The 27,652-nt window shown below is 44.1% G+C and overlaps 1 protein-coding gene across 1 annotated transcript in view; it reads right to left on the reverse strand.

Annotated features, from left to right (window-relative positions):
* The window catches only part of ndst1b (N-deacetylase/N-sulfotransferase (heparan glucosaminyl) 1b), a 97,229-nt gene extending 69,792 nt beyond the window's left edge, over positions 1-27,437 (reverse strand). Inside the window, exon 1 of the mRNA XM_072661876.1 lies at positions 27,213-27,437. The gene's annotated coding sequence lies outside the window, so the exon portion shown is untranslated. The remainder of the gene's footprint in view (positions 1-27,212) is intronic.
* Positions 27,438-27,652: the final 215 nt, after the last annotated feature.

Below are 27,652 nucleotides of genomic sequence, written 5' to 3' on the forward strand. Positions count from 1 at the left end.
ATTATTGTACGTTTAAATGGTGCATCCTCCTCCTTTTATGCAATAGCCGTCATAAAATATCAGTGTCAAGTATCACAGTTCTCCTACACGCCAGCCGAAAAGAGACGGCAGAGAGTTTGAGAGCTTGTAAGGGATCGCCATTCGCACAACTCTCGCAAGCTTCGTTTGGCTGAAATAGAAGAGAAGAGTACTTTTGTTTACGTTATTCAAATCCAAAGCCACAATTCTGCAATCAGTTATCTTTGATATTAAATTTTGCTACCCAAGAGAAACAGGATGTTACATCATTCAAATTTCAGGAACATGTAAAGAAGAGAAAAATACAGGGAAAAAAAAAACAAAAACAAACTGTACTGTCTAAAGCAAGAAGAAAAGCCATTCATATGCACAGGGACTCAATCTCAAAACAAGCACAGCAACAACCCTGCGTCTCTAAAATGGCAACTTTATAGCAGAAGGTAAAAAACCTTCACTTCCAGTGGAAGAAGATTTTATTCCAAGTCAATTATAATGTACAGAATTGCTGTCAGAGTCATATTCTGGAGGAAAAACGGCAAAACTAGATACCCTGGTTAATCATCAGCTGAGTGGGAGAATCATGTGTAACGACATGTCTGAGAACTTCGAGAGTTCTTACTGGAAAACTTCCCATCTGACAAGTCCCCGACTTCGTTGTGCAAAAAACACCATGTACCGTTATGCACCAATAACGGCTCACGCAAATGAGTGAACACAATAGTAGCGCCATACGTCATGCAAATGGTATAAGGAGCAGGTAGCCCTTGCTGATTTATGAGCAAGTGTCACCACAATGGTTTTTCTGTGAACATCACTGCAAATCTGCAGGTACATTTTATGAATCGGACCCACAGAGCTTTTTTTATTAAAAAAATAAATAAATAAAAAGGCTATGAATACACCCGAACTCATTTCATATTCAGTTCCGTTTGTAGGAACCCATCTGTCCTGAGTGGGTAATGATTTGTTGAAAGCCAAACCTCTAGATACTGGGAACACTTCTTCCCCAGGGAAGCAAGGAAATGTCCCTCATGCCGCGGAAGAGATATGGAAAAAGAATCAGAACAGCATCGGCCTCATGTCATCCGTCACCCCTCAGATCGGCCCTGCTATCAGCTGAGCGCGAGAGAGGCTACGGAGATTATGACAAGCAGAGGAAGATAGAAAGCACTCCATCCTATTACAATTCGAGATAGCGCTTTAGAGGATGCGCAGTGTAATGCATTTAAATGTAAAGCAACATCAAAAGCTAGTACAGGCGATCATTTCGATGAAGCCAGGACGACATCGTCCTCCTATTACTTGATCTGCATTGGGAGGGAGGGGGTTCCCATGCTCTTTTTCAGAGCCAAGGCTGAAAGAAGTCCAAGCATTCCAGCACAAGACTTCGGAAAGGGTGCGACTCTCAAAAACTACAGCTGCTTTTGGGTGCAAAACAAAGTCAGCTACAGCTCTTCTGTTACAATGGCATCAAAAAAGCACTGCGACTAGAAGAGAGAAAAAAAAACTGGTGTTTTTGCACATCAGAAAGGCATTGTAGCTGACAAAAATGTCACGAATGGTGTCCTCAGGCTGCAATTTCAAATTCCATCAGCAGCGTTCCGAGCTTTTCATTACCTATTGTATGACCGGAGGACGACTCGACAGAAAGCAGACCAGTGGGAATAAGGAGCGAGCTCCAAATTTTTTCTCTTCTTCTCGTAATTCAAGCCCTTTTCTTTCGGTCTTCCAGCACTGGGTTGGCCTCGGTGAAGACAATCCGCAAGGGTGCACGTGGGAACGAGCAGATACCAAAGGCATTCCGTAATATCACCATAGGCTTTGCAGAGCTGGCTAAATCATTCCTGGTGCAAATACCCATCTCAGATGTCAGCGGAGGAGTAGGGCTAATGGTCCCCCCACCCCCTTCCCCCCCGCCCTCCCAGCCAGCCAGCCAGCCAGCGAGGAATCCATCTCCCAGTTGTCTGACTGGATGAGCAGCTGGAGGGGCGGATGGGCCTGCAGGAGCCGGCCTGCCGCTCCACTTGGAGCCCTGACAGCGCTGGATCCGTTTACATGCTCCGAGCAAGGCCTCAGAGAACTCTCCTCTCCTCCTTCCTCCCTTCCCCCTGTGCTTCAGGGATGGAGGCTGGCTGTCCTGCTCAACCTCACCCAGGTGCTGAAGGCCTGCTGGGATATGAGCACATTCACAAGTCACCATGCCCTGCCCGAGCTTTACGACACAGCGGAGAGATCCGCCCAGACACGGGTCACAATAGTGCAGTGAGAAAGCAGAGCAGGACTCTGCAGCTCGCACTCGATTCATATTCCAGAAGAGGCCGAAGTGGAGCAGTGCTTGCTGAGGAGACAGAGGCAAAGGAAACATATGGCAGTATCTTCACTAAACGTAAGGGACAGAGCTGAAAATACCCAGAACACAGAATCTCAACACTGGAGACCAAACGAGCATCAAACTAAGCATGAAGGATCACATCAATTTAGGACAAGTAATTAGCAAATTATGCAGAATTATGGTGATAAACTAGAAGCATGCAACCAAACACTGCGCTAGTTCATGATATTGGGTTCTCGATTTACGAGAGCGGAGCTTGGGAGGCATGAAGAATGTGGTGAATGACGAACATGCTGGAGCTCCAATCCCGTAGTTGCATTAGATTCCATAATTAATAGAATTCTGCTCCTCCACAGTGCATCGTTACACCCCTAATAAACAATATTAACATGATCTAAAATGAGATGCTAATTTCCATGTGAGCATTAGAGAGCCTTATGCAATAGCCTGTATGTCCCCTGCTGATACTACTTACCATACAATTACATTCTTATATCAGTGAATGATTTATTACATCTGGCCACAGCTGCATATAATTGGCCCATACGATATACAGCCAATCAATCCTTCCTTCTTCAATTATATGGACAGCCCCAAAATGTACACATGCCTGTGCCATGACTAAAAATCCTGCTAGCCCTAGACTGTGACTGCCACTTCAGCAGAACATGGTGTTGCTGATAGTGCAAAAAAATGTATTTCAGGATGCACCGATACCACCATTTCCTTTCTGATACCAATACAGATACAAGATTCAAGTATGTGCTGGTATTGAGTACAGACACAGATACCAACTCTGACTTAATACTGGATAGATGTCTAAAAATCCTGATCTTTATCGTGTTTCACTTTTTAATAGGTTGCACTTTTTATATATATCTGATAACATTGAAAAAACAGCATTTACTGATCGAGGAACTGCACGTTTCAAAAGTTCCAGAGCTATGAAAAAAATAAAATTGCCACAATGCAGAAACACATGCAGGTAGGGAAGCATAATCTTGCTAAGCTTGACCAAACAGCTTTCTAATCCATGTTTACAATTCACATTTCAGAGCAGTGGGGAAACAAATGCCAGTTTAGAAACAAAAAGATGCTTATGCAGCGATTTCACATTCATTTACGACATTTAGCAGACGCTCTTATCCAGAGCGACCTACAAAGTGCTTCGCTATTTACCCAAGAAAAACCTCAGCTAGTTTGAATAGACTAAAATTCGAAGATGCCTCTAAGCTTAGACACTACTGAACACAAGTCAGTAAGAAGACCATAATACTCTACTATTCGCCCAAGTGCTCTCAGAAGAGGAGGGTCTTCAGTCTGCATTTAAAGACAGCAAGTGCCGTTCGGACACCCAGGGGAAGCTCGTTCCACCACTTCAGTGCAGGACAGAAAAAAGCCTGGACGCTTGTCTTCCGTGGATTTTGAGGGATGGCGGGTCGAGCCGAGCCGTACTTGAAGCTCTAAGGTCTCTTAGTGCTGTTCAGCTTTTGACCATTGCCATCAAGTACGGAGGGGCCGGTCGTTTCTGGGCTTTGTAGGCCAGCATCAGGGTTTTGAATCTGATACAGGAAGCCCGTGAAGAGAGAATGCAGCAGTGGAGTGACTGTGGCTCTGCGCCTACGCACGCCATGCCTGCAGAACTAACTTTTGCCAGGGTGTGGCGGTCTGATTAACAGCTCAATGCTGCTAATGCTGTAGGACCCCCGAGAAAACAAGGAACGCAAGATGATATCACAGTCATATCAGCAGAGATTTGCTTTATGAAACAACTGGCGCTGGACAGATATCTGGACGATTTTTTTGATGACCTGTTTATTGCTCTCCAGAGGAGTGAATCAACATCAACAGCCATCGCTCAGACCATGCTGTAAACTTTACAGATCAGCACTGGTGCCAACAGCTGGTCCTTTCTGGGCTTTGTAGGCCAGCGTCAGGGTTTTGAATCTGATGCAGGCAGCAGCTACAGGAAGCCCGTGAAGAGAGAACGCAGCAGTGGAGAGACCTGGCTGAATTTAGGAACGTTGAAGACGACCCGTGCCGCTGCATTCTGGATGAGTTGCAGGGGCCTGATGGTGCGCAGAGGAATATCAGCCAGAAGAGAGTTGCAGTAGTCAAGTCTGGAAGTGACGAGAGACTGAACGAGCACCTGGGCGACTCTAGAGAGAGGAAGGGTCGAATTCTCCAGATGCTGTACAGGAGAAATCTGCAGGACCGAGTTACGTTCAGGTACTCGTCTCAGGTGCTAAACTTCGGCGTGTGGCTTTTAAACAAGCGTCTGAAACTCCATTCTTCCATTAAATGTCTGTTTAATGATGATAATTTTACTGATTGTTCAAATGTGTGGTTCCATGACAAGTAATGCAAACTAAGTTCGGCATCAGCAAGCTTCATGGTATCAGTGCTCTTTGTTGAGGATACTGATACTGCGTGTAGGTGCCAATATCGGCACCCATACGGTATCGGTGAAACGCAACCTAAAACACTGAGGAAATGCATTGGCACTGGCAATGGCAGCATTAAGGAATCCTAATCTGCACAGAGAAGAGGGAATTTTTACAAAAGCATTTCTTTAGTCCAGGCAAAATATTTGTACTATTCCATCACTGAATCCAGAATATTTTAGCCTGAGTAATCAAGAGGCCATCACAAGACCAGCAACAAGGGGAAAACCCAATACCGAACTCTTCCTCCTTACAAGACAAGAGCGCCAGGATGTGCTGGGTGTAGCAAACATAAAGATGATGCACAAACAAGAGAATTTAATCCACTTGAGAGCCAAGCTTCTGCTTCAAGGCCAAACACCCTTACTGCATAAACCTGCTCGTTACTACTTCTGCTTCCACGTGAGCATCTCCAGACTGGAGCTTTCAGAAGCAAACTGTGCGTCTCTGGAGAGAAGCGGGAGCAGAGACCCATTAGGACTGGGAAATATGACCCCCATCGCTGCCATCTCATTAGATCACACGCTAAATTCAAATTCTGATAAACTCAGGAAACATTGGTCACTTCTGGTAACGAACACTGAGCCAATTTGCCACAACAGAGAAAGGCATGTGTGCGTCCAAATGGTGTGTAGGACTGGTCGCTCACACTGTAGTGTGGCAAGGAGTCTTCAGGCATTGTTCCAGTGAGCTTCCCTTTGTGTGTGTGTGCGCGCATGTGTGAGTGTGTTAATCTTCACAGCGCATCTAGCAAGTGGCTTGGAGACATGCATGTAAGCATGCATAGATTAATGACTAGCCTGGATGAGTGTTCATGAATTAATTATTTTTTGGTAGCTCAGAACTCAGAGAACTGTGGCTCGGCGCCTACGCACGCCATGCCTGCAGAACTAACTTTTGCCAGGGTGTGGCGGTCTGATTAACAGCTCAATGCTGCTAATGCTGTAGGACCCCCGAGAAAACAAGGAACGCAAGATGATATCACAGTCATATCAGCAGAGATTTATAAAACAACTGGCGCTGGACAGATATCTGGACGATTTTTTTGATGACCTGTTTATTGCTCTCCAGAGGAGTGAATCAACATCAACAGCCATCTCTCAGACCATGCTGTAAACTTTACAGATCAGCACTGGTGCCAACAGCAGAAGCAGCAGCAGCAGCAGCAGCAGCAGCAAGAAACCGGATATCAATACCGGCCCCCAGTTCTCATACCAGTGCGTCTCTAGAGGGAACAGCCAAAAACAGCGTTAGACATACTCTACTCTGATGGCCCGGCTAATGGTAATGATTCACAGTAAAGTTGGAGATATCAGGCCCAGCCTTGCAATGACCATCATTCTCAACATTACAGAAGCTCTACATGATGATGCATTACCAAGTTTGCCTGGAAATGTTAATGTTGCATCCTCCCCCTGCTCTCGATTGGCAATCGGCTGATCGTACTGAAAGGTGATCGCTGTTGGCTCAAACAACACTGATCGGGCCCATCTCCAGTGTCCTCCTCAAGCTCTGAGGGAGGTCTTGTGGGGTTTTTACCATGTCTGACTCACATTTATAGAAAGTGTAAAACTCAACCTAAGCCTCAGCAGAGTAAAGAATTTGAACACTGCTAAGGGTTAACGTCTCGAGAGTACATTACTCAGCCCAGTACCGTGAGTATCACACACTGCCGAGCTTGCTAGCACCACTGAGCTCCACTGTGCGGTTCTGCATGGAAATTCACGGACTCTCACAGGTTCCACAGCATTTTTAAAATGTGGTCGATTTCAAAAAGGATGGTTAATTTCCTCTTGAGAGACAAAACAAGCTGTGCAGCAGGATGCATTACCAACTAACGCCAGGAAAGGTCAATATCGATCAGGATCGGCGACTGGCTGATCGTACGGAAAGGCGATCAGCATCGCCCCCAAAACCACTGATAAGTCTATAAGGCCGTAATCTCCTGTGGCTTGCTTAAAAACGAATTTAATGGAACTGAAATAGTGTGCGTGGGGCAGGGCTGGTGGAAATTCGGATGGGTTGGATCATTTGACATCAGTGCCTTCCAATACTGACCAGCACTGTCCTTTGACAGTCAATTAGCCTATATAATATGCCTGCAGGAGCCTACAGCTATAAGCATGAACAGATTGCCGAAATAAGCTGACGGCACCCTCAAATTGAAGAGTCTTGCCTAACGCTGTGGCGATCTCAAAATGTTGTCGGCGTCTCTTCAGCATGACTCAAGACGAGAAATATTTTCCACCTCAGTTGGTTAAAATGGCTGTAAATAAGCGGGAGAGCTCACCTCGTGAGCGACTGCGGTAAGACCCCCTTCTCTTTCTTTACCGCAGATTTACACTCTGCCTAACAAATGTAGACAGCAGAGGAAAGAAGAAATTACCCACTCCATGCTGATGCTGCCTCATATCGGATGTGCCTGTGGGTGCAGGGCAGTGGAAAGTAGAACAACAAAGGCAGACACTTAAAAATTCAGATGGGGAAAAAGAAAACAGTCCTTGCGTCAGCAGTTCTGAGGCACAAAGCATAGATATGTTGGGGGGGGGGGTGTTTAAAAACCCACTTGACAATTCAGGCTTATTTCTTTCTTATTTTTAACATTTTTAATAGTAGATAGCTCAATAGCAGCATTTTAGACTCCACCAAGGCCTAGTTCAACGTGCTTTGGGAGACGGAGAGCAGCCCAAGTGACCACGGATGGTCTCCAGAGACGGAGGTGGGGATAATTAAATGAGAGGTAATCAGCGAGGAACCCATTGATCAATTGACCAAGACCTTCTGGCTGATCTGAAGGACTGCCGAGGTTCCCCTTGCAGCGGCAGCTCTGGAGCGAAGAGCCGAATATCCTCCTAAAGCCCACCACGGCAGCCCTGCTTCTCAGAGGAAGATTGCTGAATCCGCAGGCCTGAAGCCGTTTCACCTTTACTTGAATACTTTGATTCAGCATCCTCTCTTATGGCTCCACAGCAGATCCCACAAGGCACCACAACTCTGCACAATATAACAGTGGGTGGGCGTCGTGACTGCCTATAAAAGTCAAGCTTGTAGGTTATAGAAAAGCATGGGAGAGAGACAAACAAAGATTTCCTCTGCGGAAAGGCCAGCAGACTTGAATGCCTCCATCACCCAATTCACATTTCACTGCTACTCGCCATGACGGTTCACCCATTTGTCAGCTCTCCAGCAAAGCATCGTGGACAGGGCAGAAAAACAAGTCACTTATTTCGCCAGGGCTCTTGACATCTGAACTGAAATCTTCTCCTCTGCCAAAGCAATTAAAGCCGATTCGGTGCCAGGATGGTGAAAAGACTGACATTTGGGTTGACGAGCAAAACAACAACAAAAAAAAAAGGCCACTTCCACACCAGAAAGCACAGAGTTTATTCTCCGGGCCCTTAATGGATAATGATGCACGTAATCCATTTCCGAGCCACGAAGGATTGGAGCAAGGGCAAAAGGGGGTCTTGTGTCATTTCGGTGCATCGGCCATTCGATTTGCTTCTTGAATGACCGCTTCTTTCAATGATAAGCAAGTCCACTGACCTTTTCTTGACTCGCTTAGGATGCTTTCATTCCCCAAAGCCATTGAGCTGTGTAAACACACTGATGCAACTTTGCTAGACAAACATCACGAATCAAGGACAAAGCCTGAATTAATGGGCTCATTATTACTTTGCTAAATACGGCACAATCCCGCACAATTCCGATGCAAGGCCTGACAAATTATTAAACGGTTGCTTAATCAAAGGAAGCCCACACTGACTTCAACTACAAACGGAACGAAAACGAGAAACGCAGCAGCTGTTGTTGTGCACCGTTAATACCCACAGACCCATGGATTCTTTAAGCGGCTCGCGATTAGAGACGTAAACACGCTCGTCGTGCCAGAACAATGCCACTTGTTGCGCTCGTCAACACAATCCAGTCTAGGCTTAGAACTTGCAATTTCCATCTCGGCAGCGCGGTGCGGCAAAGAATACTAATGCTGGGCACTCCACCTGAGGCCTGATCTAAACAAACAAGAAGTCTTCATCAACAGGCGAAATATTGCACCTGTGGCGGGAACATGACGGTGGCAGCGCCACTACAAAATAACCCCGCAATATTTCATCACTCCAATCCCATTTATAAAAGGACGACTCCTTCAAGATCTAATACCGCAGTACAAACAAAAACAAGCTCAAACACGTCTCGGAATAAAGCCGCCGGCTGCTGGAAGGAACGGGTCGGAGACCTCAGACAGAGAACGGGGGGGTTGGAAATCCTGCAAAGCTATTGTTCACTTGTCAGTTAAGATAAGAACATCCAGTATGGCAGTGCGAAAGAGTACACAGGCATCTGATGAAAGGGTGTTTGATAGGACCCTTCACTGTGCAAAGGTTCCCCGAGAAAAAGAATATAATAAACACAACGAGGACGGAGCATTTGAAGGAGATCTTTGCTGCAACGGCTCCTGCAGCAAATACTTCTTCAAATCGTGTGTGCCTTTATGAGAATTTCAGTAACTGACCGATCTGTTTATTGTATTTTTTACAAATAATTAATCAATGAATCAAATGGCTTGACATGTCACTGGTGGTTTAAAAAAAAGAAAGAACGAAAGAAAGGGGGGACATGGAGATATACAAGATTTTCTGAATATTTCATGAAGATCAGCAGTCGGTACTTCTAGAAAACTGACCAATCGCCTTTTACTTTTACAAACTGGATTCAGTCAAGTGAAGATGTGTAGAATTTTTCACTTTTTTTTTTTTTTTTAATAAACAAGCTCTGGAATTGAAAACTGAAAGTTTGGACGCGACATACTGCAACATAACCCTGGTGTTTCCTCCGTCCAAACAAAATCCCACATAACCAAAACAGAGCTGGAAAATGGGTCCGACTCCCAAACCCCAAAACCGTTACATAACAGTCCTGACATCTGATTTACCCCCCCACAGAAATGTACATACACCCAGCCCACTAGTGAAAGCTAAAATACCTAATTAACCATTACTACCCTTCCACGTTCATTAATGCGGAGGCGTAAATAATAGAGGCTTCTACCATTTCCCAAACACACTGGAGGGAACGTGGGGCAGAACGGTCAGGATTTACTCAGGTTTGTGATTAAGGGTGAAAAGAGGTCAGAAAAGAATAAATACTGAGACACTGAGTCATTCCTATATGTCCAAGAAACAGATCATACACACCTCGGTGTAAAAAAAATAAAAATAAATAAATAAACAAACAAACTATTACTACTAAATGCTGTACTTGCCGAAAAATGTACCAGACCTTCATTATCCAGCATTATTAACGTGCCACTTTTACCACAACCTGCATCTCCCCTCACAGAACCTTTTCTTCCCATGTTATTTATTTCAGTCCTCAAAAACCAGATATTCACCTACAAATTACAGAAGTGAAATGAACCACTCAGCATCACAATGCAACTTACTGTTATTCAAATCTCTCAATTCAAAGGACCTGCGGATGTTATCTTGGTGCTTGTTGTCCAGCAGTTTACACACATACCTCGGCTTACTCACCTACGGACATCCAAAGCAATGCCATGACCGAGGGCCATCCCTCATGCAGGAACCACTGTCCGCAGTCCCAGTATCACAGTACTGGCATTTGATCTCAGCTGGTTGGTAGCTGTCATACGGGACGGCCCTTTTTTTTTTTTTTTTTTTTTTTTTTAAACCGTCACACGACAACAGTAGTGACGCCAGTCATCCCATTGCTGGCACGTCTGGTGGGTTTGGAGTTTACCCAGTCGTCAGTGCAGATTTCACACACCTGGGAGATTTGCTTGCAGTCAGCGGCGACGCACAGCTAATACGAGTGCTGTCAGTGGAAGCCACCTGTAGTGGTGCTGAGCTGCACCACGGCTCATACCTAGTGGATTACAGGATCACACACAGATTAAAACATTTATCGCTCGGTGTCAGATTTGCAGCTGGGCGCTGTGGTGGACCCAGACAGCACACACAGACAGGTGCGTTTGAACCCTCACTGCTTTCTCACATCAGTTGGGCCTCATGCGCCTTTCTGTTTGCCCGTGCCTTTCGCAGGCGGGTCCAACAAGAAGATCTGGCCTCCCTCATGCTCCCAGAAACCTTGGACAGGCATCAGCCCACGGCCACCCGAACAGAAACAAAGCTGTCTCACAGGAGCGGGGCCAAAGAGCGTGGGGATGAAGAGCCAGACAGAGAGAGAAGCATTCAAACAGAAATTTAACAACCACATCAAGCCCAAAAGTCTGCAGGCCTGACGCAATCGATTAACCTAGTAATCATTTAATCCACTAATGGATTTTGATAACTGATCAAAACAATCTTAAAAATAAATGAATAAAATTACAATTAGACTCTGTATCATTTTAGCACTGGACCACATTCAGCATTTTTTCTCCTAGAATTTGCAACTTCCCCCTAGCACTAGCAATGCTTCCGACACATGGAGGGTAAGGACTTCTGATACATGTGAAGCCAGGTACTGCCTCTTTTCAAACAGCCGACACGCTTGGAGAAAAGCGTCGGGTCCCCACACGGACACTGAGTGATGAGGCCAAAGAGCGCCATCTACCCACCTGGAGGGAGCATGTCCAATTGCACTCTCTCTGATACTGGTAGCTGATGGCAAAGCGGCATGGCTTGGGATTCTTAATCACAACCCCAAGCCCACCGCTCCAGCCAAAGTGTTCGATCAGGACAGCCCTAAATAAAACACTGGGCCAAACACTAACTAATTGTCTCGGATTAATCAGGAAACATTTAAATCAGGTAATCAATTAATCCTAACAGCCCTAACACAGAGCTGGGCAATAGGACGATATTTTATCATACTGTGATCAATTGTGTTATCGTATGCTTAATATGGTTAATATGCTTTTCTAAGCATTTCGAGGGAATTGTAAGTGCTTAATAAATACTGATCAGCTGCAGGTTTCATTACAAACTGTGTAATTAGACTGGTTTAATAAGATGTAGAGCAGCAGATGATGAATAAACATCACTGTACCTAGTCTGGGAGAGTCTCTCAATAGCTATAGTTTTTAGAATCTGTCGCTACTGATGTATTTAGTCTGTGATTACATGTACTGTGATAAATAAATAAATAAATCTTTAAACATTGTGATAAAGGTGCACGTATTTGTCACTGTACAGTGTGGACTGTACAGCGAAATGTGTCCTCCGCATTTAACCCATCTGGTAGTGAACACACACTCACACACACACACACACACACACACACACACACACACACACACACACACACACACACACACACACACACACACACGTGTGTTAGGGGCAGTGAGTACACACACACACACACCCAGAGCGGTGGGCAGCCAACTCCAGCGCCCGGGGAGCAGAGAGGGTAAAGGTAGTAGTTTTACCATGTCCAGCATTAAGCCCACAGGTCTTGCCTCTGGGAGGGGGGGGGGGGGGGGGGCAGAAGAAAGGAGGACTGAAGAAAACACCAGGGCCGTGTGTTTGTACATCTCTTTACAATGTCAACAACCACGGACATCTCAATTTAGCCAGAATACAAACAACTGCTTTATGACAAGTCGGAATTCCAGCAGTTGTTTGTCATCCAGAATGCTGCCCATCTGTCAGGAAACACGAAGGCGTTTTTAAGACACGTTTAACCCGACACAGACTGGCTGGTGAGAATCTCGTCTGAGCTCTCCTAATGAAATCAATCTGCGACTCTGAAGAGCTCGCTGGGAACGAGAGGAAAGAAACAAGATGACCAGATGGCACAAGTTGGACAAAACTGGGACCTGGAAGCTTTCTACAGCAAGACTAATTTTGGGCTTTGGATAATAGAAGATCTCAACATGCAAGGATATTTATATATATATATATATATATATATATATATATATATATATATATATATATATATATATATATATATATAAATAATAATAATTCATATGTTTCTGTAGAAAGGGCCACAGCCTGGTAGCTTAAAAAAAACAAAAACAACAACAACAAAAAAAAAACCCAGGACCAGCTCAGAAGAGTGTAAACTGACCGTTATGTAATAAAAAAAAGGGGGGGGCATCAAAGCCTTCTCGAAGTTAAAGTAGCGTAGAAGAAGAGAACAATAAAAGACGACGTTGCAGCACTTCTGTCAGCGCTGATAAGAGCGACGCGATTGAAGTCTGTCTATATCGTGCTGAAAGTGCCGCCGGTCGTGTTTGGAGTTGACCCCGGATCGCACACGTAACTGCGCAGGCAGCCTATTAATGAAGTGGAGCGTCTCAGGCGTGCCAGGAGATAAGCGCCCAGCTGCTGATGTACTCCAATGACAAGGAGTTGATATTGGGGCGAGCTGAACACAAACACGGCCGTGTTGATGGAGAAGCAAAGCGACAGCTTGCTCAGTGTTGCTTCCAGTGGGTTCGAAAAAGGAGGGGAGGAGAGGAGGGAGGTGGGGGGGGAGATAAGAAGGCCAGAATTTGGCAGAGCCCCTGCAAAGAAGACAAATTGTTATGCAGTCCCCTGATTTGGCACACTACTGCCAGAGATTAATTACTCTTTCCTGTGTGCCCAACAGAACGGGCAGCGGAGGGGAGAAACCTAGCGGCTTAGCCCTTACCTTCCACAGCCGGGCTCCCAGAGAGCAGGAAGCCAACCAAGTGTCCCAAAAAGATAAACCCCGCAAGGTGGGGGGTATCAAAGACGCTTTGGCATGATTCGCGTGTCTGTTTGGAGGAGGCATGTGGCAATTAGGAATTTCTGGACTGATACGATCATCGCTATATTATATACATTCTCGTCCATAACATTTTGACATGATGTGAAACTGTTCTTTATATGGTGGTGAAAATGATGGTTTATGATGTCTGTGTGTCTAAACATGATAACTATATTGTGTTCCGTGCAAATATAATATTTTATCGTATTGTTAGAACTGGAGAATAGGACCTCAAATCAAGACCACAAGTCATTTAATATTTAAAAAGGTAAAGGTAAAGGTGCACGTATTTGTCACTGTATAGTGTACACTGTACAGTGAAATGTGTCCTCCGCATTTAACCCATATGGTAGTGAACACACACTCACACACACACACACACACACACACACACACGTGTTAGGGGCAGTGAGTACACACACACACCCAGAGCGGTGGGCAGCCAATTCCAGCACCCGGGGAGCAGAGAGGGTAAAGGGCCTTGCTCAAGGGCCCAACAGTGGCAGCTTGCCGAGCCCGGGAATCGAACCCACAACCCTGTTATCGATATCCCGGCGCTCTAACCTCTGAGCCACCAACGCCCCGTTGAGCTCATTTATATAATCAATTAACGATCGATTAGAAACAAATGCTGCTTCCATGATGAAGAGTAGACAGGGTGAAATCACATGACTACACACAAGTACACTGACACACAAAGTGGGAAAGTATTGAATGTAAAGATGTAATTTTTTTTTTTTTTTTAAAGAAGTAATAAATAATCAATATTGGTAAGATTAGATTCCATGGTTTAGATTTGAGGTTCATTTTCGATTAATTGCCCTGCACTCTTCAATTGATCACTACTTAGGCACTGAAATAAAAATTCTTGGTAAAATCCCTAACCAAAACTCAAGACTAGGGATAGGTCATATATATATATATATTATATAAATTCACAAACAAACAAGGCAATAAAGAAAATATTTGTTTTATTATTGAGAATATTGACTTGCTAGTCTAAACTAAGCTAAATTTCTGCAAATTAAAAATCTGTGTTTTTTTACATATTATATACATATTATGGCTAAGAAATCCAGCATCCTCACCAACAAAACCATTGGTCATTCAACAAACTTTAATATTCTTTAGTCCCGTCACCCTTCAGCACTGCCTCTTTTGAATTGCACGTTCCCACACGGCCAACCTCTTCCACTGTTTATCTGCTGCCTCTCAAACTGTTGGAGTGGCTCGGTGCTGACCGGTGTGGGAGAGTAAGGAGAACACTGTGTTTTTATAACCACCGTTTGTTTATCATCATCACCATTACAAGGATTAGTTCAGCGTTGAACTCTGACATGTTGTTTTCTTTAAAAAAAAATAACCTGAATGTTTCAGTGGCCTTCATTACTGTGTATCCTGAATTACAGTGTATCCATGAAGAAGTGTAGCGTGCAGAACAGCGTGAAAAGGTTAGACTAATAATCTCTGATTGACGAAATTTACATAAACGTGACACGGCCGACCATTACACGTTCAGGGTAGGAACACCACCATGTGCGAGGTTATCCACGATGCCATCCGTTTGATAGATCTGAAATAAGAGGAAATGCCCACAGGGATGACAAACTCTGTAAGCTTTAAAAGGAGAGATCACAGAGCTGGAAGAGAGAACTGACAGAGAACTAGGAGTCATTTCATTTAAAAAAAAAAGCTTAGAAATAACATTCAATAACATGCACGTGATCTTCTATTCCCCCCAACGGTTACAACGTTAGATCAAAAAAGGGGGTTAATAAGCCGCTCCTTTATGGTACAGTACATTTCCCCACTGTTTTTCCTGGGAATTTCCCACGGGGCGATGCCGTCTGAGGTAAAATCTCAGCGTTTTCCATCCAGTGAGAGTCATTTCTCAATTTCTGACCTAGATCTGTCTCAGGAAAGCCTATTCTACATGCATTTTATCATCTATGCCATGAAGAAAACAGTTAGCCTCTAGCTCAGTAAATAAAACGACAGTGTGATGGGTCATCATAATAAAATAAGACAGACCTACAGCAGACCACGTCTGTGAGTTTCTAAGTTCTAGCGCCTCTGCTGGCTGGGTGCAGTATGAGGTGTAGATTTGCCACAACCCCATACGTTTCAATGACAAACCAGCCCCCTCTCATCATCTCCTGGTGTCTTTTCAGCTCCAGTGTCTCATTCCAACAGTTTGTCCTCCTTGTGCTAATATTTGTCCCAAAGTAATCAATCTTTAAACCTTATCCTGCTATAATGTAAGAAGGCGGAGTTACGCTGAGGAATGAATTGACTGGCAGCCTCAGCTGAAAGAGACTGGACCATAATAATAATGATAATGTGGTGTTGGGCTGTTGGTTGTATTAACGGATTCCTCTGTACTTCAAAGTTCTTTGCCACTTTTTCCTTTGGCAAGTCTGAGGTCAGCATAAAATGGCCATAGAATGGTATCTAATCAGCTGTAAGACAGCCAGCTGTGTAGTTAGACGTGGTGGACTCTGTAGTATTTGTCATTCGTCTTGGCCTGCACTCATCAAACACGGCTTAAGACATCATTTTTTGTGTGTAGAGCTGTAGTACTGTAGAAACATTAGGCTTCCCACTAGCCATCCCACTGGAAAAATCCACTTTGCCTCTGGACCTTCAGGCCGCACCGTAAACGCAATGAAGGCGCTCTGAGACGCTGAATCTAGGGGAAGGGGCACGTCTATTAAATGAGCGGGCGTGTCTGGCTCCGCCTCTAATCTCTGCTGCGAAGACTTTCGTTGCAAATTTGACCAGGCGGACAATTTTGGCTTCATTGCTACAGAACAGAAGGCAATGGAACCACGTCGTCCATGCTTTCTACAGGCACTGGTTCAAACCATTTAAATGCATCTGAGCTTTTTTTATATTTATATAATTTTATACTTTATTGCTGATCTGATAAACTAAACCTCGTACTTCATTTATCTGGTTCACTTTTAACCTTTTTCCAAATAAACAATGGCAAAAAAAAAATAATAATAATAATAAATAAAAAAAAATATCACACCATCCATAGGAAAATGACCACACGTGTCCGTGCATGTGGGAGCGGGAAAATAAGGTGCTAAATCACGGGATGTAATCATTGGCTGTAATTTCGATTTTGGGCCGAGAGAAATGCTTGCGTGTTCTCATTCAGAAGTGAATAATATAATCAGCCCCAGATGTAATCGAGCACCTACAGTCTGAAGGGAGTGGGGGTAGTGGGGGGGGGGGGGGGGGGGGGTCATGAACAGTGCTTAGTCACTGAAGAGAGGAAGGATGGTGAGGACAGGAGTCCAGGGCATGCAGAAGTAGCTCGTTTGTGCTCATGGGCACGCAGATAATAAGGGTGCCTCAAAACACAGGCTCAGAGATTAGCCTGAGTAACACCCGAGTGCTCTTCTGCAGTCTCTACGATCACTCCAGCCCTGAGAAGCACTGGTTTTCATGTTTTACAGCACAACGATACTTCTCTGATGTGAAGCAGCATGGAAAAAGAAAACTTACCCTACCCTATTTTACCCTAATGAGGTGAATGTGGGCAATGGATTTGTAGAAATGCCTTTGCAGAAAGGTGTCTTAGAATGCATGCGTTTCATTTTCACGCTTTTCTTTGATGTACATTTAGTAAGCAGGGGACTTTCAAAAGTACACACATACAAAAGTCCCAAGAGCTCCTTCAAGGCAGGAGTTTCATTCTTTAGTGAAGGTAGCCATTCAGATGCGTAAAGGGTTCTTCAGCTTGATTTTTTTTTAAGCACCAAAAACTTCCTTTTGCTGAGGGAGGGCACATACACAGCGCAAAGTGGACAAATCCTAAATATCATATTTCCTTGTCCAACAAAAACACTAAACCTTGAGCTCTACTCATGACGATGGTTTAACCCCTTGAACCCTGCTCTTATTATTCCGTTAATAATCCAAATTCAGAAACTACTGTGAATCATCTGGTAACTGTTTGCCTTAGTATTTCTTGTGGAGTCCCACAGGGTTCTATTATAGGGCCTATAAAACTGATGTTCGTTATGACAGTAACGCATGTGCATGTGCGCTTACATACGGAGTCTTGGGGGTTAAACTTTCAGCTCCAAGCATGAAACCGAATCCACAGCTTAGCGAAACAGCAGGAACTTCTTGATGGTATTGTGTTCCTCCACTGAAATGTGTAAAAGGCAGGTTAAACTATAGTGAGGTTGAGGCAGAACGCATTAGTCGGTTGATGCTAGCTAGGATATGACTTACTGACTGATGGTGCAATGGAATTTAGTGAAACATTAGCTTGACACCAAGGGCTTAGTAAGGACTGGTGCAACCCAATTGTAGACGAGAGAAGGTACCCATAATCCCAAAAAATATATTGTATAGTGTGTATATATAGCCTTGTTATAGGGGGAAAAGTAAGCTATATGAAATTATATACATGTAAACAAGCTATTTAATAATTACCCAACACAAGTACATATACTAGTATTTAACACTGTAGTTTTAATAATAATAGTATTTTATAAAAAACAACTTAGTGTTACACAGCCATCAATTTCCTGTAATAAAATTACCAACCCCCCCAAAAAAGAAAAAACCCACAGCTGGTTGTCTATTACATAGATAGCACCACCATACGAGAGCAATTGAGGTAATTGCTTGCATTACCTTGAGTTGAGACATCAGCCTTGGATTAAGTGAGATTCCCTGCTGCCTCCATGCCATTGTGAGCGATTGCACAGAATAACCACTGTGGAGCTTCTCAGCCGCAGAACCCGGTGATGTATAGCATCCTATGGGCATCTGTCTGTTTTATGCTAGTCATTTTTCTCCTTAGAAAGGCTCGGTAACGCAGCGGTGTATTGTAGTAAAACAGCACAACAGAGAAAGATCCTACAGCACAACAGAGAGCAGGGCTATGGCACCAGCTCAGAGGAATCCCTTTACGGCTTTAAAAATATGTCTACAGGAAGACACCCATTTCCACCCTCTTAAACTCCCTCCTTCTTCCAACAGCAAGCCCTACATACCCAAATCTCTCCCAGTACTACAACCTACTGCTGTTTGTCTTCATGTGGCAGAACTGCGGCGCTTCCTAGACAAAGGGCAACAGAATAAAGCCCTGTGGAAGCCCCCCAACAGCAAGGAGCAATGTTTTTACCACCTCCACAAACAGCATTGCCAATGCTTTGCCTTCATTTCTACTATAAACCCAATGTAGCAGCAGGAAATGTAGGATAAGATGAAATTTGTGAGAGAGTGCAGCAGTCGCCCAAGATTATTTTAAACATGAGGGGGGAAAGGGGAGGGGGGTCATCCATTAAAAACCATGCCATCTCTGTGAAATCTCTCAGAAGGTTTCTGATGTAAAATTTATTGTCCTACAAAATCAGCGCCTGTACCATTCATTAGTCTGCTTTAGCATAAACTTCCGAGCTCAGCTGCTGGAGACTTGGCTGGAAGCCCCTCTTCGTACGACGGTGCCTTTAATTACTGATGAGCAATTAACTCTTGTCAGCATTTCGAGTCAACTAATCAAAATGCTTGTAAAAAAGGGAACATTAATCAAATAGGAAAGCACTCAGCTCGTCGTTACACAAAGTGATGGCGCTTTTTACTGAATTAGGCAGGCTGTGCTGGCTACCAGACCAAAAAACACACACACACACACACACACACACACACACACACACACACACACACACACACACACACACACACACACACACACACACACTATAAGAACCACGGTGGCCGCAACATCTAGGACGGCTTGATGCCGACCTGTACAAGTGAAAGCAGAAGCAGTATGAAACTAAATCGCTAGGTGGGCATCTGTGAAATTCAGTTCCACATATTCCCTTCGTGGTTTTTTAAAAGCAGTTTCTGATGGCCATGTCAAGGGAGGGTGTTATTAACTACATGAGTCAATACTCATGACTCGGCACTCAGTTTCAGTTTACTGATGCACGTATCCATCCTCACAAAGACCGGCGACCGACGGACTTGATTTCAGAAGCCAATTCCACACAATATTGTCGATTACAAAAATCATGATGCAAAATCATTTGGCAAACATTATTAAAAAGATTATGTATAAAAAACAGCTGTAATATGAACTAATATGAATATGCTAATTTTACAGATAGATCTCAGGCTTATACGAAGATTATTCAAATTCATTCAAATAAAGATCGATTTGAATTGAAAAAAGACGATTTTATCATAAACGCACACCCCTAGTAGAAATGACCAGCAGAGTCATGATAACAATATAATGTGCCAGTGGTCAAAAGTGGGAACGTTTCTTAGCACAGGCAAAGAAGCCTTTTAAGTCAGCTGGTCAGATTCAGGACAGCTTAATTTGATCAGTCTTTCAGTGGTTTGTCTCATTTTGAAAAGAAACAGCAAAAAAACAAAAACAAAAAAAAGCGAGAGAGAGAGAGAGAGAGAGAGAGAGAGAGAGAGAGATAGAGAGAGATAGAGAGAGATAGAGAGAGATAGAGAGAGATATCAGCTTTAACCTTAGCAAAGCAGTCTGGAGCACTGACTCCAGCTAAATGAGCCTAGCTGACTATCAGGGTCTAGCATGACTGTACTGGGTTCTCCTGAGTGTCAGCTCCTGCATGTGAGGAGATGCATCAGCATCAGCAACGTTGTGATTGTGAAGCAATTTTCTGACCAAAGTCAGAAATTAACAGAACTACCAACATCACCCAGAAAGTCCTGGCGGTAAACTTGCAGCAGACGATCATACTAGATTAAAACTATTTATTAACTATTTATTATTGAACAAATATATTCACATGTTGAACGTCAGTACATGTTCATCTTATGTTTGCGTGCTGTGTATTTAGCTATTGATTTAGTATAAATTATTTTAGTAAAATTGATTTAGTTACAGTATAAATCTAGTAAATTATATATTGTGCTGTAATGAATTTACTGTGAACTGGCAGAGAAAAATAACGGACAATGGTCTTTTCAGTGGGGAGATTTTTTAACCTAGTTTTCCTCTGTTGGATTTAAGCTGGGCTGGACTAAAGAACCAGAGTTGGCAACATGTTGGCACCTACCTCGACTCCACTAGATAATTCCACTAGCTCATCTAACCTGCTTCCCCCAGCACACAGAGCATCCCTCAAACACAGCAACACCGGTCACAGCAGCCCCACGCAAGCGCTGCGTGAATCAGTTTATCTCCGTGCTCATTGTACACGCCCGCATTTCCTCATTATTTGCTTTTAAAAAATATATAGAAATAAATAAATAAATAAAGACCATGTGGAAATGTTTTGTCAGCCATGCTTCTGGAAATAGAACCTCATCACATAAGCTCAGTATAACATTTCTGCCTTTAAATTCAGAACAAGAGAAGTTATTCTCCTCTCCAGCTTCTTACTGGAACTTTCCCTTCCACCTTAAACAGTGCAGAACATACAGGAGGCTAAACGTAAGGGGGAATTTCAGCTTCATGCTGCAAGGTAAGTGTACAGCAAAAATTGTGTTGTTTATTTCTTCAAAATTAGATTTGAAAACATTTTATTCCAGTCAGATCCAAAGAATCCAATGAAAATCAGCATCAAAATTTAAAGGTGCCACTTCACTGAAATATTACACACACACAAAAAGAATAATAATAATAATAATAATAATAATAATTAATAATAATAATAATAATAATATTCTTTGGGTTTGTTTTTTGGGGATTGTTTACATTGCCATGTTGATGCCACATCCCGTCCAGCTCTGAATGAGCTTTTTAGAGCATTTACCTAGGATTAAAAACTGTACATACATTTACATTAAACATATTCCATATTAAAACTAGGGGCTGTAAGCTTAGCTCAAGGTGAATGGCGTCAGATTATGGCGAGTGCAAATGATTGCTTCTGTAAAATTGTGAAAATATCCTCTGTCCTAATGCAAAAACGCATTGTCCATTATTCTGTTTTTAATTTTGTACCACCTCAGATTCCATAAAGGACCGCGTTCGTAATGGAGATGCGTGAGCCTTTACCAAATTAAAAGTTCTTTACACATCTCTGTGGTTCTCAATAAAAACCAATGGCCTGAGCGAGAGTGTAGGCATAGGGAACATACTACAGGTTGTATCCACTGCCTCAGCAAGCACCAACCTGCACGACTGTCTGTTCAAAATAAACAAAAAGCAACCTAACCTTGACTGACATCCTTATATTGCTCACCTGTACCTGAAATAACCAAAAACGAACCAAAAACAGAAGCAACATTAGAAAGTTCTAACTTTTTCTGTCAATATTTTCAGCATTTTAAATCCAAATGCATTATGCAAGACCTCAATTGCCATTAATGTCCTTGGGGGGGGGAAAGAAATCTCCATCTCAATAATGTCCACGGACACAGCAACAATTCTGATCCAAATAATTTCCTGCATCTCTTACGTAAAGTCATTTAGCAAATCAATCGCCATCAGTACACAGATAAAAAACAAGAGTCTCTAAGCAGCTCCACACAAAATCTGCAAAACGGAGGGAGGGCTGTAAGGAAAGCTGCAGGAGTTTCAGTCGAATGGAGCTATAAACACATTCGGATTCTTTCTTCCCTGTTCAATTTGGCTGATTGCTCACGGCAGACCACCCCCTCAGCCAGAGTTGTCATGAGGGGTGAACCCCATGGTGCGGCACAGCAAGAGCTAAAGAGTATTAGCGGGGCTACAGATTGAAGGGCCGGCTGAGGTTGGCTGGGTCCAATCCGCCAGCAAAACGGGGGGTAGGGGGGAGTTAACCCCGGAGGAAAAGAGGTCAGAATATTCCCAGCTGTACAGAACGATGCTGCACATGCAAAAACGTTGTGGGCAACCTGTTTCTGTGGGTTTAAAACCCTCGCACGCAAAGCTGAACAAAGGGATGGAGCACTGCATGGGCATGGAGCAGAAGATATTGACCTGATTTTGAAAGCACAATATAAGCAAACGCTGCTGGAATTAAATTACTGTATATTGCGGTTGGGAGATGAATTGCAGCATCGTAAAAATACATAAAAAAAAAAAAAATTAGCCAAGATGATTTTTTTTTTTTTTAATATATTTCTTAGAAACATAATGACTTAATTCTTGACAAACAACATGTACCAAGACCCTGACTGCACACAACCTCGGATTTTCCTCTGCATCTACAGCAGCAAAAACATTAGCATGAGCGTGCCACCCAGCAGCAGCCGCCAACACCACCAAAAATCTGATGTAAGATTCCTCAAGAACAAGTGTAACGGCCACCACCCGCATAAATACAGCACAAATCTGTCAGAGATTACATTTATATCTGTTTTAAATGCGTCCTGGGCGAGTTTACACTTTGCCCTATTCAGATACGATCAAGACTCATGACATGCCCAGGTATCAACACCAGTCAATGTTGTACCTGTGAGCAGCTTTTTCATGACGTACACGGAGTGACTCAAATCATTACCATTAATAAACACTCCAAAACTCCAAAACCCTTCATGAACCACGATAAGTGGTAATGTGATCGGCCTGCATTGTGAAACAGCCCACATGCACACACTAACATCACACTGATGAACTACGTGCATCCTGACCTCAGCACAAGACTGAAACTATGGAGTCTAAACCCAAATACTGCTTTATATGTTCAGTAGAGGTTTGTGCACAGACTGAAACCTGAATGTTTTGGGCCCCTTTTCCTTTATTTTTATGTGGTGCACTATGTATGGAGTCGAAAGATATTTGAGATTCAGCAGCAGAAAAAGCCATTGTGAAGATAATCTGCTTCAAACATCTTCCAGCTGTTCATTATTTCAACAATACAAATACTGGGGCAGTGAAGAGAAAAAAAAACAAACAAACCCCAAAACCAGTGTAATGCATACATATCTGATCTAAAATCATGTATGAAAGTGGCTCCAATCAAATTTCAAAACAGATTTATGTGTCCAAAAACCCACATTCATTGTTTGGTACTGAAACTTCTAAAGACTTCCTAGACGGTCATTTGTAAACCGTTCAGTCATAATATTAAACCCCCTGCCTAATCTTGAGTGGGTCACCATCATGCTACCAAAACTGCTCTGACCATTCAAGGCATGGACTCGCGTCCTGTGGGATCCGACTCCCAGGCGTTAGCGCAGATCCATAAGGTGTAAGGTGCACATCCTGTAAGGTGTAAGGTGGGACCTCCATGGATTGCATCCATTCCTTGGTAGATACTAAGCACTGCATACGGCAAACACCCCATAAGTCCTCCTTTAGGAGTTTAGGAGATGCTCTGACCCTTGTCAAAGTCCTTGTCCTCTTAAAACAAGATAATCAACTTTATCCACTTCACCAGTCAGTAGTCTTAATGTTATGGCTGATCAGGGCAGACTGCAGACTCATTATTGTGGAAGCTGATAACGGTTAGCGACGGCTAGACTGGGCAGGCCCAGGGCCCGTTCTGCAACCTCATAAGATTTCAGTAACTAGCTGCTTAACGAATTCTTCCAGCTACATCCTTTTTCTTACACGGGATCCCACTGCAATGCTCTGCGAAAACAATTCTGAAGGGAAGGCGCATCTGACGAAATAAAGGCAAGCGTTGGATATTCTCTCAGACAGAGCTGTAATATTTTTTAAAAAGCCACACAGACTCAACGTTCATCTCGCAAAGGCAGGAGTGACTAACCTCAGGCAGTCTGAAGTCTTCCATTACTGACTGGAGGTCTAACTCACACTCCCTGTAGCATTGTCAACAAGGTCTTCACTTCTGTACTAAAAGACAGTCTCCATTTGATATCTATCTTGCTGGCTATAGGGTCGAGCCATTCATTTCTGTGCTCTTTTGCCCTCTCTCCGACTAGCTCATTCACATTCAAACCAAGGAGATGTATAGCAACCCAAACTACGCAGAGGCATTCATGTTGAATCTGTCTATTCAACTGTGCTGCCTCAAAGAGTCCATCTTTCCTCACTACAGCGTGCGCTAACCTCTTCATCCTTTAGCTCTGAAGGACATTTAATGACCAGTGCATCCAGTCATTAGAAGAGAACTACAGCGCTATAAACCTTGAGCCTATATTTTTCCAGAAACAAATATCATAGCCCCCACTTCGGCACGATTCCTTACCATTTGCCGGGGAAAAGGACAGAAACAGTGGACTGGGCCGATCCAGACACATTTTAATGGTACTGGCTATTGTAGCTCCAATCTGTGTCCAGGTCTTTGCTCACCGCTGTGTGAGAAGCAGTGTGGCACGTCCTCAATTAAGCACTTCAGTACTGTGGTTGTGGAACAAGTAAACTTGTAATATCTGTACTTTTTTAGTGTTTGGACTCAACGCAGTCACCGTTCTTACAGTAAGGAGCATACACAGGGTGAGCTCAAGCCTTTTGCGTCTGCCGTTTCTGACCATGACGCCTAAGCGGTGTGGAAAACACACTCCCGTCACGTCTTTACTTACGCTAACGTGCATTCACAACACTATAAATAAGTAAGTCATGTATGACATCCATAATTATATTTATATTTATATATATATATACATACACACACTCATTAAACATATCTGCTCAAAGTGTGTACAATTCTACCAGCTCAACAAACCTAAGCATTTTAAAGGACCTGGCAATCAAATGATCAGGTAGGTCAGTCAAACTCTACATAATTAAGGCTAAAATAAACCAAGATATCAGTTTCACCGGACTTAAGGGCAGTATACTACCTAAACTACATGGCTGTACAACCATAAGAACAACAGGAGATCAGTACTGGCTGACACTCAACATTAAGCTGCTTGGATCGGGGGCAGAAACATCGCACTGATCAGGACATCCCTAGTGAGTAAAATCCCTAGTTCACAAACTGAATAGAGAACAAACCCCTCAAAACTGTTAGGTCTAGGCCAGGGATCTTCAGTTCTGGCCCTGGCGGGCTGGTGTCCAGCACAGTCTGGCGATTTCCCCACTCATACACAGCCGATTGCCACTCCTCTGATGGACCTCCAAGATCAAACTGGAAAACCCCTGGCCGACGCAGCACAGCCCCTTTCGCTCAGCTGGTTTAAATACGAGGCCTCTTCGAGCTGGGCTTCCTTGCAGGGTGCTTAGTCCATCTAATATAATAATCTTCATGAGATGCTCTAAGACTCTTTTTACTTCATCAGCACTTCACAGATTGGCTTATGATGCAGCGTAGGCTTATTTCAGGACCTAGTCTGACTAAGAATATACTTAAAAAAATAATAATTTAATGAGACACAGGACTGAGGTGATGCTCACAATGCGATCAGTGCATTGTGGTGTACCAGCCAACATGTGCCACCTTCCTCAGGTCTGGAGCACAGTGTAATCACACATAAGCCTGACAGCAGGGCTGCTCATCTTTTAAAGGAGCCCTAAGGCAACAATGTGGTTCAGATCTGGGTTACACCTTCATGGAGCAGCTCTTACACCCCAGCTGAACCACAGTAACGTTAGTGACTCAAGAAAATACACCTTGGAGGGTCCACACCCTCCACGGAGCAGCCAGCACACCAGCATCAACGAGCTCATCACTCCTAGCAGTTACAGATGGATAGCGCTACACACGTCCACGTAGCTCAGCTACACTGCTCGGCTTCCCATCAGCAAAGCCAACAGAGTCAACAGAGCAGACCAGCACTACTTACGCTAGCTAGCTAACTAACTTCTGACAACACTCTCCAGCCAAGCCGTTAAAGGAGCACAACAACGGTCACAATAAACAACCCTGAGCTCCAGCAAGCTCACTGAAACACTGCCAGAGAAGGAGCTCGCCTCAAGTGTCTCGCCAGCCCACCAATGCACAGATTAGGGGGCTAATTTGCCTTGCTAACTAGCTAACTAACTTACTGCCGGCTAGAGAAACTAGACAACTCACGGCAAATCTTACTAGCTAGAGATAGCTAACACACGGGGTAGCCATCTAGCTAAATCTGCCTTGCCTGTCCCATTATATGGGCAGCTAATGGTGTGTGTGTGTGTGTGTGTGTGTGTGTGTGGCAGCTCTTAGCTGTTACTCGATGCTAGTGTAAAGTCTGTGTTTGAATAACGTGCAGAGAGTTAGCTAGCTAGCATTAGCCAGCTCAGCGACCAGAGCCTTTACAAACACTGAAGTTTCAGCAGCCAGACAGTTGAAGTAAAAGCCAAACAAGCACAAAGTAACTCAAATCCAGTGTGTGTGAGTCTGTGTGTGTGTGTGTGTGTGTGTGTGTGTGTGTGTGTGTGTGTGTTAATGACTGGAGGAGTTCCACTTTCCTGCTAAGCTAGCTAGCACTAGCGATTTAGTTCACATTAGCTGCTTACAGTTCTTCAAAGCTGCAGCCAGACAGCTGCCCAACTCTGCAGCCACCAGCCAGCCAGCCAGAAAGAGGGAGGCAAGTTAGTAGCTAGCTAGCCAGTCAGCCAGCCAGCCAGTCAGCCAGCCAGCTAATAGCTTGTCCGGAGACAGCCCAGACTGCCGTTAAGATTTCCACACCGCTCTCGACTCGCTCTTCGGCGATGGCACAGTCTAGCTAGCCGGTTAGCCGTCCAGCTTTGATGAGGAATTCACCAGAAAAATACAAACAAAAACTGCGCTGGCATTTGGTAAAGGAGCCAGTTAGCCAGCGATGCTACACACACAGCTACAACGTTAAGGGGCTACTAACGTTTCTCCGAGAATCGCTGGCATGTCTGCTAGCGAAGCAGCTACCAGTGAACGTCTACAAATAAAGCCCGACGTGCTCACCGGTTCAGTGTGTTCGGCAGGAGCTGCAGGGTGGAAAGCCGGGGGGGGGGGAATATATCCAGAGGGGAATGAATGATCGTAGAGCTGCGTTTGTGCGCTTGCGTCTCCTCTGACTCCAGCAGCAGAAGTGGGGCGTCCCGGTTTAAATGTGGAGAGGCTTTCCTGCTGGCAGACCCAGAGATCAGTCCTCTCTCCCTCTCTCTCTCCCTCTCTCTCTCTCCCTCTCTCCCTCTCCCCCTCTCTCTCCTCTCTCTCTCTCTCTCTCTCTCTCTCTCTCTCTCTCTCTCTCTCTCTCTCTCTCTCTCCCTCTCCCTCCCTCTCTCTCGCTCTCTCTCTCTCTCTCCCCCTCTCTCTCTCTCTCTCTCTCTCTCTCTCTCTCTCTCTCTCTCTCTCCCTCTCCCTCTCCCTCTCTCTCCCTCTCTCTCTCCCTCCCTCTCTCT

Source organism: Salminus brasiliensis, chromosome 18, assembly GCF_030463535.1.
Source record: "Salminus brasiliensis chromosome 18, fSalBra1.hap2, whole genome shotgun sequence".
In the NCBI taxonomy this organism is placed as follows: Eukaryota; Metazoa; Chordata; class Actinopteri; order Characiformes; family Bryconidae; genus Salminus; species Salminus brasiliensis.